Source organism: Balaenoptera borealis (genome assembly GCF_965194805.1).
Source record: "Balaenoptera borealis genome assembly, chromosome: 4".
Lineage (NCBI taxonomy): Eukaryota > Metazoa > Chordata > Mammalia > Artiodactyla > Balaenopteridae > Balaenoptera > Balaenoptera borealis.
Window position 1 is genome coordinate 134431218 of NC_138861.1, and position 14010 is coordinate 134445227.

A 14010-nucleotide genomic window follows, 5' to 3' on the forward strand; every position below is an offset into this window, starting at 1 on the left:
CAGACGTAGAGAACAAATGTATGGAAACCAAGGGGTGAAAAGGGGGGTGGGATGAATTGGGAGATTGGGATTGACATATATATACTACTATGTATAAAATAGATAACTAATGAGAACCTGTTGTATAGCACAGGGAGCTCTACTTCACTTTGCTGTACAGTAGAAAATAACACAACATTGTAAAACAACTATACCCCAATAAAAAAAAAAGTAAAAAAAAAAAAGCATTAGAAAGTATTTAGAGCTGGCTGAATGGAGAGATATTGGAGATGTTTTAAATGCCAATCAACTTGGAATCTACTAGCACCTATAACTGACTGCTCAAAGAATGAATGAAAAACACTGCCATGGATAGAGCTGTAAATCTGGGATAGATACTGGAGGTGTTTAGTAGCAAGGGAGGGACTATGAATACTCTATTAGTAAAGTTGGTGAGATTGAAAGGGTATTGGTCCTTTGGTATGCAGATGGTTGCATAATCTACCCAAGATGATTTCATGTTAAATTGTCAGGGAAAATGAAGGATGGATGAAGGCAAGAATAATGATAGATTAATTACATCCCAGCTCCTTTTGTAGTTTTCAGCACCTTGATGGGTGTGTGCACATACAAATTTCCATGTGATGTTTTTAGATTTATAATATGTAGGTGATATTTTTATATAAATTAGACTACAGTATTCTGTACTATACTCTCAAATTATTTGGACTATTTGTGTACGTAGGAAGAATGATAACTGGAGCCAAGTGTACACCATGAGAATTTATTGAAGAAGTATCTAGAAATTAACTCATTTACTATTCCACATTTGCTTACTGAGAGTCTACCACCTGCCGTGGCCCCGCTCTCTCCTAGGTGCTTGGGATGCTACAGTGAACAAAATAAAGTCTCTGCTCGCATAGGCTTTACATTTTTATGAGGAGAAATTATTAACAAAAAGCCACAAAAAAAACAAGCAAATGTTTAGAGTGTAGCGGTGATGTCAAGGGCTGTGAAAAAATATAAAGTAGGAAAGGAGATGGACACATCGTCAGAGTGGAGTGTGCCATTTTACAGTCATCAGAAGGTCACATTTGAGCAGAGGCTTGATTAAGGAAGGTGGGGGGACTTGGCAAAGTCTGGGGGAGACCATTTTAGGGAGAAAGAACAGCAGGAGCAGAGGATCTAAGGCAGAGATGTGCTTTCTTTGTTCAAGAAGAGCAAGAAAAAGTGCCTCTCATGCTCAACGTGTCATTGGCTATTTTTCCTTGTCTTAATGCTGATCTGCTTTTTAAAGAAAAGTCTCTTAGGGGACAAAAATTATTTAAGTAAGTTAACAGATTAATTTTTATACAAGTAGATGTGATAGATTGAAGCTATAATACAATTTCTTACAGAGATAAGTATGGGAGAATATATTTCTTTCTCAAATTACACAATTCTGTTTATGGTGGTCAGTAAAATGTTCCACTGAATACTGGTTCAACATTCAGTAATCATGGTAAAACAAAATGTGTCTCTATTTCTGTGGTTCTCTTTAAAGTGATTTATTTTCAGGGCAGCTCTCTGAAAAATGAACATTCTTTCATCCATGTTAGTACAGAAAAATGAAGTTCTATGTACCTTCGATGCAGTTTGTGTATTTATTTTTTCAGTCCTCAGAAGCCTGCAAAATGTGTTGAGTTATGAAATGGGGAACTTACTATCTATCCAAAACAATGTTTGCGATTGGAGATTTCTCTTACTGTAGTGGCTTGGTACCTGGTAAGCGGTTTTGAGATTTGATCAGCCCCAATCCTTAAAACACAGTTGCCTTCCCCTGCCTGCTCCATCACATGAAAAGAAGTAACAACTTTCTCTTCCTGTTAGTCTAGCTGCTTAAAAATAACACATTCCAGCAAGGAGGGAGGGCCATTACAAGCAACAGGACATATGAGACTTGCCAAGGCGGCCAGCATTTCCTGGCTCACAATTGCAGGAAAGGCTTTGCTCCATTATCAATGGGACCTGGATGCTTTGATAGGCAATTGTTTTAAAAGCTAAACAACGTTTGCAGTAGAAATATTGTGTGTGTTATACAAGGCTTGTGTGGAGGAAATATAGCACCAGATGGATCAGACAATAGTCTTGTCTCATGTTTTGTTCCTTTACTGGTAATAAAATAAAAAGTAAAAAATATAGCCATGTGCAACTTTGCTTTTAATAAAGTGTCTGTTGTTTTAGAAAAGAATAGTGGAATTGTCATGAACAATACAGATTTCCTTTGCAATAATTGTTGATTTTAAAATGTACAGAAACAATGGAATGCTCAAGACATCACAATCACTTTGAGCAAGGGCATTCCTTATATAGCACACTGAATCCATCATTTCCAGAGGAATTAGAACAAATGATCAACTGTTTAGAAATATACTCCCCCTACAGTCAGGACAAAAGAATGACTTCTAAACAACTCATTATTTAGGGAATATCTTGACTAATATTGCCTTGCTCTCTATCTGAGTTCCTATAAGAAATTAGATGTAGATAGATGATAGATAGATAGATAGATAGATAGACAGATAATATATTATATAAATATGTATATTATATATATTCTCCACCTCTCAGAAAGTTCAGTAACTTTGACGATCTTTCAGAAGTGCGATCAGGAAAAGTTTTCTTTTTCTTTTTTTCTTTCTGAGGAAGCAGAGAGAAATGGACAAAAATAGATCTATATTAAATAAATACTATAAAAAATCTATTCATGATAAAGACTTGTGGGTCCATGTCTTATCCTGAAGTGATAGAGAAGCTGACAATTTCTCTCTCAAATGCTATGTGGCGTTTGGTCATCTTCAGGCAGGTGCTAGTCTCCCTTGCTCTGGGTCACTTTGGTTAGAGGGTCTGCATAGAATGGGCACAATTCTTCATCCCTCTCCCCACATGATACACTGATTAAAATATGTAGTCAGGCAAATTCTGATGCAGTGCTGGGATAATTGTGATTCCAACATGCTCTGATGTTACCCTTAAAGGGTCTCCCTCACTGTCTCCCTATAACTAAAAAGGTAGACAAAAATGCATCCCAACTAGAGAAAGTAAAATTTAGACTAGATAAATATTTCACAAATATGCAAGCTAAGCTTGTAGTATATGTTTAAAGGAGACAGAAATTCCCATAATACACACAGCACCCAGTTATCTTCTTTCATGTTGAGAATATTGTATGCCTTTTTTGGATGAATAGCTGACATGTGCCCTGCAGGAAGTCTGTAATCCTGGCAATTCTGACTCGTCCCTAGAAATCAGTTTTTTAGAGGAATAAAGTGATATAATAATAACTTGATTCAAAAATTTACTCTGGTTGTGGTATGGAAGGAAAATAGAAGAGAAAGAAACTATTGGCAGAGAGATCATTTAATAGATGTTGTGAAAATACATTAAGAAATATTTAGAAGAAAAAAATCCAATTATATATTGAATCTACTTGATAAAGGAGTGGGAAAGTAATAAAGACCTGATAATATTTCCATTTGGGATCATACCTGGATGGTAATTAAGATGAATCTTTGTCATTTATAGTAGTCAGTATTATGTAGTTTAAAAATTTTCCAAATCTTAAACTATGATGTTGGAAATGTGCTTTGCAGTGAACAGTGTAATTTCATTTTATCAGCACATGGAAATAACACTACTTAGAAAGAAATAAATGAGTATGTATTACTGCCTTTAGATGACTTTAGTTAATAAATTAATTTTGTTCTTTGCTTGAATTTAATTAATATACATTTTAGCAGTCAAGAGGTGTTTTAAAATATTAAAATTGAGGTAGTATAAATTAAAATCATGAGAATTATAATACATTCCAATTTCCTCCTTTTTTGGCTTGAAGACAGCCCTTTAATTTATATGATGATAAAAGACAAAAATGATCAAAATAAATTGGCTAGTCTGTTTATTCTATTTTTTCACATGTCTACCCACTACAATTTGCCATTTATTTATTAAAGAATATGCTTATGTAATTACATACTAAACATATACTTATCAGGTGGTGATTCAGTATATGGTTTCAGTTGCAAACAGCAAAGCAGATTTTTAACAGGATTTGTTCAGGAAAACAGAAATTACTCGATAATTCAAACAGGAAGGTATTTAATACAGGGAGTCAGTGGCTTAAAATTTTTTTGAAAGGACTGGCAGAACAAAGTTCATGGAAAAGAGTAAAAAGTTTTCAGGAAATTAGGATATTTTAGAGCTGCCAAGAAATTACTGTTGATGATTTCAGGTGCCTTGAAATTAATTTTTTTAACTGATCGTTTCTTGATTTGCTTGATTTTAATCAAAATAGCCTGCAGAATACAGAACGGGCTAACTGTGCATTTTTGGATTCTTATATGTTTATATGATTCACCATTGTCGCTGCCAGGCATGATTTCCTTCTGTCAGCTTGCTTATATGTGTGGTTCCTACTGCAAAAAGATAAAATTCTCTTCAGGCACAAGCTGCAAATAAATTAATTCCAATTTCAAATTTATCAAATAACAACCAATTTTTCATCCTAAAATAATTTTCCAAGTTGTTTATTAAATAAAGAAATTTAATTTTAAGCCTTCTAAAAAATAATGAAAATACTTAAAAAAATATTTTTCCTGTGTCACCTTTATGTGAGCAAAGAGTTTGAAGGCTGCTAAAATAATAGGGATGAAGTAACTACTCCTAATTAAGGGGCTAAACTGGATGGGTCAGGTTTATGAGTGAGTGATACATAAAGGGGATTTGCAGTCTTCAGAGACCAGAGCTAGGAAAGGAAGAAGTCGGAAGATTCTTGAGAAAAAGGTAATCATTTGCCTTTGAGAGCTATATTTGAATGCTTAGTAGGGACCCCACTACTGCCCATGGTCAGTAGTACCAAAGCTATTGGGCTAAGAGAATCTTTGGAGACTATAAAGACCACTGAGGAATGAGCATAGTAGAGAAAGCTATACAGGCCATGAATAAGTAGACAGAAAATTGTTTGAATATTAGCTTTGTTGATTACTAAGAGGGAGAGTTGGAAGATATTTCTTAACTTTCCCAAGTATAGAATTTTAAATCTGTAATAAGTGTGTATGTCTTCCACATTCTCTCCATCGTGTTGCACATAAACTAATTTTTGAGAAAGTCTATCTACCCTTTCTGTTTTGAAATCTGATCTGGTAGGAGAGTACATCTCCATTTGCCCAAATCTCATGGACCATGCCGAATTCTGAGGATCTTACCAAAGCAGCAAAAATTCACATAGAAGTTTTATAAAATAATTGAGTAAATTTATATAAAATCACTCTGTAGTTCTACCATAATACTTCTTTGAAATATCTTGGAGTCCTTGAAGTGTAGAGGTGGTGGGTAAAGTAGTGAGGATGTCCAAAGAATCTTATTTCCAGGGAGAAACATATTTGACATACAGAATGAGGAGTAAAACTATTTTTACAATCTAGTGGAAGAAGTTAAATTAAAAAGATAAATCAAGCAAAGTATTTTTTAAAATTAATGACGATATTTGTAAAATAGAATTAGGCTCAGACTTAATATTTACTTTATTTTTAATACTGGCTCCTAATGGAACTTAAAAACAGCTGGTTTTGTTGATCTAATGGTTCCATGTAAGACTGAATAGGCAGAATCAGAATCATTAAAATTCCATTTTCATCAGATTTTTGCTTGAGAAAACTAAGTATACTTTCAGAGTAATTTATTATAGACATTTCTTTGTTTGTCTTAGATATATTATTAAAATGGCAGAAGGGGATGAGATGAAATAGTACAGCAATTGCACAGTTTAAAACTTTTCAATTATAGAGAAGCATTCAACTGCATCTTTCATTACCACCATCTGTGTTGTATATATCACTTTAAGATTGATAGCAGGCAAGGTTTGTTTGTTTCCTTGTTTATATGGCATTCAGATCAAGATAGGTTTTTCCCATCATTGGAGAATATTGTAAAAAGACAGTTATCTTTCTTGGATAGAAGGACATTCTCAAGGTCTTTCCCAGACTATCTCCCCACCCCCTCAAAAAACATACTGTACTGCCTCAAATCTGACATATTTTTATTCAAAATAAACAGTACATTATCTTTTTACCTAACCTAGTAAAAGAAAGATTTTTGATAATTGCATATTCCCATCTTCTGGAATGCTAAGTATAACATTGGTTTAAATTTCAACAATAAGACTCAGGATTGGAGAAGAGCTGTCATTTCTGGTTTCCTAGAAATAATTTAATGTTCTGAATTGCATCTCCTCCTAGTGGCCTCATAGAGTTATCGCAATTTCCAGTGTGAGTAGCTCACTTTTAAATTCAAATCAATTCAGTTCAGTTCACATCACTTCACTTCAATTTAATTCAATTCACTTTTGTTCAATTCAATTTCACAAAAATTTATTGAATACTTACTGAACACAGTGAACACTCTGTTAGATGTTGCAGATTGAAAAGTGCAAAGGACTTCCATCTTTACCACAAATGAACTAATTTTATGAGTCAATGATTTTAATCACTAGTTGTAGCACATTTATATATTTTTATTCTGTTCTCTTAAGTTAAATAGTAACAAAATAGTAGTGCATCCAATACAGAGAGTTGGCTAATCCTCCTGTCCAAAGATGGCACCACGACTAAGGCTAAGTCAGCATTTGGCAGACAGAATCACTATGCTGAGGTATCAAAGTCTAAATACAAAGTATTTGGGGTGCTTGAATGTAGTGGAAAGCATGGTATAATGAATTACTTCTGAGAAGGCACCATGCTGGACTGGAAATGAATTAGCTTTTGGACTGGTGTCAGACATCCCTTTCTAGCCTGAATTCTGATACCAGTTGTGTGATCTAAAACATGTTACCCCAGGAGATCAAGATGGCAGAGTAGGGGCACATGGAGCTCATCTCATCCCATGAACACAGCAAAAATACATCTGATTGGTAATAAAGTGCCTTGATTGGTAATAAAATGCCCACCATAAAACCAGTAGTTTTACCCACCCTTGCTTTTACACCATTAGTGCAAATGTTAACACTGTGAAATAAGTAATTTGTGTCTTAGAATTATTATGAAAATAGTTTGATCTTATAAAGGGGTTGAGGACCTCCAGGTATCTATGTCATACGTTTAGAGACACTGACTGACAAAGACGAAGGGCATACTCTGATCTGGGTCAACTATAGGATCCCATGTTAAGTAAATAAGTGAATAATTAAGATGACCCACTGACATTTCTAATAGCATTTATCAACCATAGAGGCATGAATTGAATCAAACTAAAAGAGGTGTTATGGGTGGCACTTAGACTGAAAAAATCACTAAATGATTCTCATGTACTGATAGTTTTTGCCTCCAAAAAAACAAAGGAGAAAAAAAGCTTGCTTGCTGTAGTAGATTTCATTATTCACTCTTGTCAAAATATTCACTGTCTTCTCTATAGGAGGATTATAAATTCCTTCTCTGTTGACAGCCTAACTATATGATTCATTTTATCTAATGAAATGTGAGCAGAAGTAATGGGTGCCACTTCTGAAAATAAGCTTTAAAAGATATTTCATAGTTTCACCTTTCTTTTGCTGCAAACTCAGCAATTTCCCAGCATGAAGACTATGTGGATCCAAACACAGCCAAGTGATTATATAATGTGAGCATTAAAATAAATATTGTTGAGAGCCATCAGTATTTTGGGGTTGCTTTTTACTGTTGCATAACCGAGCCTAAACAGATACAACCCCTATGAAATGTGATGCAACAGTCATAATGAAATCAGGCTAACGTTGAGATACAAGGATAGTACAAAGAGACCTCAAAACAGTAGGGTTTTCTGAGATAAGGAAATATGGTAAGGGAATTAAAATTCAATAGTTGAACTTAAGTTATCATCAAAGGCAATAAAGGGCAGAGTTCATGCTGTAGAAAAGGAAGATAGAAAATTAAATCAATAATTACAGTTTACATTTATAAACTGCCTACTAAATACTACGTCTGTGCTAACTCTTAACAGATTGTCATCAAATTCTCACATGATTTTAGGCTATTGATACTATTATTATCATCATTCAACTCATATGAAGAGAAGGCTTATAGAGATGAAAACATTTCTTAATTTGAACCAGGATTTAATCCCAGGCAGTCTGATTTAGGGCCTTATCTCTTAATCACTCTGCTCTTTAAATAGGACATTTGCTTTTTCCTTTTTTTTCTTTGCCACTCAACATCAATTTTCTCTATATAACAATTCCAGAAACTTCCTTTGGAATAATTTCCCCATCTCATTTTCAATCCTTTGTTTGGAATTGAATTCACCAGATCCACAGTGGTTGATTCAAGTGGGCATATTTAAATTGGGGTAGCTGAGAGGCAATCCAAGGACATTTGTGTAACAGTTAAGGGGGAGAAACTCTTTTAACCCCTGGGATTTATTGACAACTATCTTGTAGTAATGAAGGGAGAAGCCAGAACCAACAACTGAGAAATCAGAGCAAATAAACAGAATGAGAAAACCCAACTCTAGGTCACATTGCTTGATCCTTGAACCAAATCACACATGAAGTCAGATTGCTCCTGGATGCTCTGAGTTTGTGAAACTCTAAATTCTTTTTATCATTTACATAAATTTGGTTCAAGTTTTCTTTCATTTCTATCTTAATCACTCTTCTGACATGTCATTTTTTTGTTGTTAATGTGTGTGTCTCTCTCATTAGTGAATTCTTTGATAGCAGAGGCTACCTCGCTCTTTCTTCCCAAGACCAAGGACAGGCTGAAGTAAATTCTCAATAAATGACTAAAGAATCTCTCAAAGAACCAAACTATTGTGGTTTGCTTGATGTAATAATGACATAAACATAAATGTCTTTAATTCTACTTTTTGTCCATTTGCTGGAGTGACGTTAATCTTATTTATGATGATGGTAAATGGAATGATTTATAATCTTTAACCTACTTCAACAGAATTTGAAATCATGGAATACACAGTTTTGTGTGTGTATGTGTGTGTGTGTGAGAGAGAGAGAGAGAGAGAGAGAGAGAGAAAGTAGTTTCTGGGTTTTTTTTCTTCCATTTAAATATTAAATTTGAGCATGACCACAGCAAAGGGTAAGACTCAACATACATATCGTGTGTCAGATTGTTACTTGAAGGACTGGGAGGCAGTGCCTGTGCTATTCTCATCACCAGCTGCTCTCTGCCCATGGAGCTGTGCAGTTGTGAAGTACAGTGTGAAGTACATCAGGATGGAGTTCCATTAGATAAAATGGAAAAATTATTTGGTACTCTGTTTCCCATATTTGTCTGAGAAGATTAAGTTAACATTTGATTCACTGTTAACTCACACCCTCTACCATAAGCAAATGACATAAGATTTAGAGATCATCTTTAGTGAAATCCTTCATCTTACACAGTTGCTTTCACTGTTAAGTAATTCAGCTAAAACTTTCTATTTTTCCAGACTTTGGAAGCCCTAGAGTCATAGAAGTTTAATGTTGGGAGCAGCTTTGGTGATAATCTAACACTTTGGTTTTGCTGACTTTGGAACGAACAGAAGGGTAAGTTGTTTACTTAAGGCCACCCAGGGAGGACACCAGAACTTGAATTCAGTTTCCAAAGTCTCAATCCAAAATTTTTTACACTTGATGTTCTACTTACCTTAGAGTTCAAATTAGAGTAGAAACAATACTTTCTTACATATTCTCTTTCATTTGGAATCAGGTCTCTTTACTTTTACAGAAGAATTAAGAAATAGGTATACCTGACATTGGAAAATAATCTTTTTGAACGATGAGTTACTTTCTTAGCATAGCTAATAGGGTTTTTTTCTAATATTATTTTGTTTATCCCAGTTATTTTACTAAACATTTGCTCTTCTAAAAAAATCATAGCTTTCATAATATATTTCCTATTTGTCTTCAGATGACTTAACTTCCAAAAGCCCTAATTTTGAGAAATTTCAACATTGTCTTGTATTAACTTTTTATAAGACAATTTGTACCTTCTACAATAATTCAGTTTGTGCCTTACCTTTTTAGATTTGAAAGAATTCAATAACAGTAGCCTAGTATACACATTGAATACAATGAAAACTAGTAGAAAATTTACAGGAGACACTCTTTCAACTGAAATTATTCACTTTTCCCTGAGAAACATTGACCTATGCCCATATCACTCTGAATGCTATGGCCAGTTTAAAATTTTCTTGGGTTATGTTCCAACTTTTTGGGAGCGAGAACTATATTTTTTGTTTTTATATAGTTTTATAAAAGTTTTATAGTCCTTTTGGCTTAAAATAATTACAGCCCCCTTTTCCTAATGATTATGATCTCACTTTCTCATGTCTGTACTCATCTACTTATTCTGAATCAATTAATAGGCAGAGATACTCGATTCCAACTATAAACTTTATTACAGAAAAATATTCCATAAATAACTAAACCTGCATCTTGAATCATACAAGTACAGCTACCTAAATAAGAATATGATATAACAATTCAAATATCAATATAAATAAAGTTATTGATTGGTACCACATAATCTCCTAACAGAACAGTTTATAAGAAGACTATCAAGGTCAATATTTTGAAGCTTGAGACCAAGTACGTCACTTAAACTTTCTTAGCCTCAGGTGTAGAATAATAATTGGGTTATTGAAAAATGTATATATGTAAAATGCTTAAAAGTGGTCAGTATTGCCAAGGAAATTGATAATTATTACACTGTAGTTCCCCTTTCTAGTTTAGAGTATTTCACTAATCTTTAACCTTTGCAACATCAATGCTACTTTTATGCTCACTTGGATTGGTGTCACAGAGATGTCACTGTTGCTCACATTATGATCAGAGGAACAAGAAAAAACAGTTTCTTTGTTTTATTTTGTCTACAACAGTTCTGGCTTCGCTTATGATTAGTTGGAAATAAAAAAAAACTACATTTAGTCCAATTTGGTTTAAAACTTAATCCAATCCAGTAATTTTAACAGTCTTCTAAAAAAAAATGACTGCTTGACTCTTTTATTTCCACTCTTCCCATGCACTTGATAGTCTCAAAGATGGTGTTAGGTTGATGGTGTTCGGGGATAGAGTCAATTGGGGACTTTTATGAACATACAGGGGAAAAGGGAAGAGTCTTTGGATCCATCAGATATTTATTGGTTTTCAGACCACTGCTGAGTGGGTGTTCCATGTATGCTGTAGTATTTCGTTGGCCTGGTCCTTTTTCAGGATTTTCTGCTGGCATTTGCTGCTGACATCTGGGGCTGATGAACACAAATTGCAATTTTTCTTTGCTCAATCAACAGCTCTCTGCTTACTCAGCCCTTGCTGCTTTGCAGACTCTCTGCCACCTCCTCTGTCTGGATCAAGTCACTCCACTCTTGGTCAAGTCACTCCACTCTGTCATAGCAGGTTCTTGCCACGTGGAAACCAAAAGAAGCTTGGGAGATCATTACAGACTCTCTTTACCTATGACCCCATTTCTTCGTGCCTTAACCATGCTGCTCCACCACATGGAGGCATAGGCTTCTTCGTGCAGTTAGACTTTTCCAAGTGTCCCAAATGGAGAACTGGACAAGATCTCTTTATCCTCAGCTTCCTTATCAACTAATTGACCACACCCACTTCTGAAGGCCAAACCCAGAGAAATATCCCAGATATAGGATATGTATCTGACAGCTTCCTTTCCTGGTATTTGCCCTATAATGCCCAGGGTTCTGAATGTCTGTTTATTTCTTCCTATCAGCCTAGGGCTTCCCACTATTATCTAGTTCACAGAGTTTGAGTCTTGAATGGTTAAAATGGGAGGTACAAAAATTTAAAAACTAATTTCTTCCTCAGCCATGCTTGGCTTTCAAATCTAGTAGCTTCTTGAAAATTCATATTTGTAATATCATAATCTGAATATTGGTGTTTTATTTTCCTTTGCACTCCTATTCTAATAGTTTTAATCACTTTGAAGCAGATAGGTGCCTAGGGCTAACTAGGGAGAAGGTCTTGTCATGAAAATGCAAATCACAACAACCCTTTAACTTTTTTTTCAAATATGACTTTTAGTATTTACACTAAACTATTGCTATCTTTTCTATTTAAATTATTTATACTTATCATTTCAAATCAAAATTCTAATAATTCAATGCTTAAACGGTTACATGACAATATATTTTGTCTCTATTTGTTTTTATCAGTTAATGTATTATCCTTCATCAAACAAGGAACAACACATATTCAGATACTCTATGAAAATAATCTTTTCTTATGGTTCTTATAACAGTAAAGAGCAAACTGATGATCCTTAAATTGCTTATGAAAATGAATATAATTTTAAATAAAATTTTATATTTTAAATTAAAATTATTGAAATAAAAATATTTAAATACTGATCAAATTAGTCACCCACCTACATTTATTAATGTAAATAATATGTGAGCTTTTTTCTTTCTTTTTTCCTTTCTTCCTTCTTTCTTTCTTTCTTTCTTTCTTTCTTTCTTTCTTTCTTTCTCTCTCTCTCTCTCTCTCTTTCTTTCTTTCTCTTTTTCTTTCTTTCTCCCTTTTTTCTTTTCTTAATCCATTTTAGGCTATCACCATGGATTCCAGCATTAATCCCAGCATGATTTTATGCAGAAAGAAGTGGTCAAGAAAAACGTTCATAACATGGTAAGCAGAATGTAGAATGGGCTGAGAGAATCTTGCTGAGAGAACTGTACACTGTTATGCATGACTGAGTATCATATTTATTCCTAACTACTTTCTGCCGTTATTACTCGTTACTTTTTCCCAAAGTGTATATATTTAAGATTTATTGATGTGTTTCCCTTAAACTCTTAAATTCTCTTGCATTTAATACACTGAAGTAATGCACTGCCTTAATACATAGAAATATTCATTTATTACAAAGAAATATGTATTAGTATTCCTTAATAAATAGAAATACTCATTTATTATAAGAAAATATACATTAGAACCTAAAATTTTTTATTAAATTCCATTCAGATAAAGGAGGTAAGTTTCCTAAATACATGGCAATCTCCTATCCAGAGGACGTTGGAGAGGTTATAACTATTGTATACTTTCTTATGCATATTATATACTTCTTTGAAGATGTTCCCATTAAATAAAATTTCATTTCAATATGTTTAAAATTTGTTTTTAAGAATACATTTAACATAGTTAATCTAATCTAAGCTAATGTATTTAATCTTTTTTAGGTCTCCTCTGAGTTGAATTATCTTTCTATTGTTATCTGTGGAATGCGGATTAAAATTATAATACTAATTATAAGGTTCTCCCAGTCCTGTATATCTGGAGATGAAAAATGCCATGTTCAAAAATGAAAAGTTAAACAAAGAATGGCAAAAATTGTTGTAGAAAACCTTATCATTCTAATTTGTATTTTACTAAGGTTTAATTTTGAAAACTTGAAATATTTGGTTTTATAAAAATCTATACACTATCTACAAACTAACTGTTCATTATGAGTGAGTAAATTTTACATATTTAATAATTTAAGTATTAAAAATGTAGTGGTTATAACTTAGCTTATCTTTACAATTTAAAATAACATTATCATTACATTTTTGAATGAAGAAATGAAGTAAAGAAAGTAAAACAACTAAGAAAATTAATGAATAAGAAATGGTAAGACAAATAATACCAAAATTAAATGAAATACAGAATTTTAAAGCTGCTGGATAAAATTTAAGAAAATAAAACTATTTGTGTGGTTTTTTTGTTTTTTTTTTCCTGTCTGAGCACTACTCATTACTTTTGTTGATATTATTTTCAAATTTCTCAAAACATATATTAAGTATTTTCTACAGAAGAGAACCATATGTGCTCTTTAAATATTGGCTAAGAAAACTCCCGTGGATAAAATGAATATTAACATGGCACAAAATGTAAGTTGTGACCATATTTTGCTCAAACTACCTCAGTATTTTAAAGCCAAAGGAGGAAAATTATAACTCCTAAATTTAATTACTGTGACAGTTAAGAGCAAATCAACAAATGAATAGCAAATGAGCTCTTGTTCCCATGCCTCA